This window comes from Marmota marmota, unplaced genomic scaffold (genome assembly GCF_001458135.2).
Source record: "Marmota marmota marmota unplaced genomic scaffold, marMar, whole genome shotgun sequence".
Taxonomy (NCBI): Eukaryota; Metazoa; Chordata; class Mammalia; order Rodentia; family Sciuridae; genus Marmota; species Marmota marmota.
In genome coordinates, this window is record NW_026000103.1 from 1,723,272 (window position 1) to 1,725,701 (window position 2,430).

The window sequence follows — 2,430 nt, forward strand, 5'->3', positions numbered from 1 at the left end:
AAGAGACACACCATTCATGCAATCATACATGTACCTAGGATAGTGATATCCATCTCAATCCACCATCTTTCCTACCCCTCTAACCCCCTCCCCACACTCCCCTTTGCCCAATCCAAAGTTCTTCCATTCTTCCCATGCCCTTCCATCATAGAAAAATCTGTATCCACTAGTCAGAGAAAACATTTGACCTTTAGTTTTTTGGGATTGGCTTACTTCACTTAGCATAATATTCTCTAACTCCATCCATTTACCTGCAAATGCCATATTTTTATTCTCTTTTAATGCTAAGTAATATTCCATTACAGATATATATACCAGTTTTTTTATCCATTTATCTATTGAAGGGCATCTAGATTGGTTCCACAGTTTAGCTATTGTGAATTGAGCTGCTATAAACATTGATATGGCTGTGTTTCTATAGTATGCTGATTTTAAGTCCTTTGAGTATAGACAGAGGAGTGGGACAGCTGGGTCAAATGGCAGTTATCAAGAATACAAGCAATAATAAGTGTTGGAAGGATGTGGGGGAAAGGGTACATTCATACATTGCTGGTAAGACTGCAAATTGGTGCAACCACTTTGGAAAACAGTGTGGAGATTCCTCAGAAAACTTGGAATGGAAACACCATTTGACTCAGCTATCCTACTCTTTGGTCTACACTCAAAGGACATATGCTATTTTAACAATTACAAAGTAAAATCTACCTTTACCATTCAACAACTGAGGTAGATAGCAAAAGTGGAACCAATCCTCAGTCCTCCTGTCTTCATGCCCCTTTGCACTGACTCTGCAGTTCTTTCCATTGGCAGTGGAGTCCATTTCACCATCCCTCACATCTGGGCAGGCCTCATGATTTTCTTTGGCCAATAGACGGTGGCAGAAGTGATGCAGTGCCATATCCAAGCCAAGGCAACAAAAGACCTGTCCACCCTTCCACCTTCCTCTTGAAATCCTACCATGCCACCATGTGAACTGCCTAGGCAAACTACAGGAGGATAAAAGAGATAATTGACCCTCTTGCCAATGACCCTCTGATAGCCAGATGGTCCCTAAAAAGCTAAGTAAGTTATGATCATTTTAAACCACTGGAGGATGGGGGCGGGGGTTGACATAGCAGAATCTGATTAACATCCTTAACTATAAGGTCTTTGCTTAGTATCTGGATGGCCATCTTAAGTGACAACCACCATTTTAAGGAAAAAGTTTCACTTTCCCAAGGGCGTTTCTGAGAAAGGCTCACCACTCCCTCATACCAACATAACCTCTAACTGTCCGCATTAGGACCGGCCCCATAAAAGTCCTGGAACCCAAGCCTGTGCTTCCTCTCCCCTTTTCCATGCCCAGTGACAGAATATAAATATTGAAGGATGGATGTCCTCTCCAAAGCTACAGAGAGGCATTGTCCTGCACTTGCCTACAAAATTCATAACTTTGTTCAGTGGCATAGACCTAGGGTTAGAAGAGCCAGAATTGTGGGTGCATGATTAGAACATGAAGCAAGGTCTTTCCAGCCAGACCCTACTGTGGCCCAGTGAGAGGACATGCAAATCTACACCCTGAGGCCTCCTCCTGATGGACCCATAGATGGACAGAGCATACTGGGACGTCTCTGAGCAGAGCCACCCTACAAGGCAGCTTACAGCAAGGACCTAACAGAAATGCTTGCCTCAGTAGAATTTGCCACAGATACAGCAACCACCACAGCTCCTCACCTGTTAGTGAAGCCAGAATTAGACAGGCAGTCAGTATAGATAAATCAAGTTAAGGTCAAATCAAGGAGGCCAATTTAAATTGGTCTGGGAAGTCCAGGACTTCCCCCTGAGGGATTGAAATGTTAATTCCTTCAGAGCCCTTCCTCCACACTTATCAAGAACTTGCCCCTGCTCTTTTTTATTTTATTTTTTTTATTAGTTGTTCAAAACATTACATAGCTCTTGACATATCATATTTCATACATTTGATTCCAGTGGGTTATGAACTCCCATTTTTCCCCCATATACAGATTGCAGAATCACATCGGTTACACATCTACATTTTTACATACTAGTGTCTGTTGTATTCTGCTGCCTTTCCTATCCTCTACTATCCCTCCTCCCCTCCCCTCCCCTCCCATCTTCTCTCTCTACCCCATCTACTGTAATTCATTTCTCTCCCTTGATTTTTTCCCCTTTCCCCTCACATCCTCTTATATGTAATTTTGTATAACGATGAGGGTCTCCTTCCATTTCCATGCAATTTCCCTTCTCTCTCCCTTTCCCTCCCAACTCTCGGCTCCAAATTCCTTAATAGGACACCCATAGCACAAGAGTTAATAACTAGAATCAACAAATGGGACTTACTTAAACTAAAAAGTTTTTTCTCAGCAAGAGAAACAATAAGAGAGGTAAATAGGGAGCCTACATCCTGGGAATAAATTTTTACTCCTCACA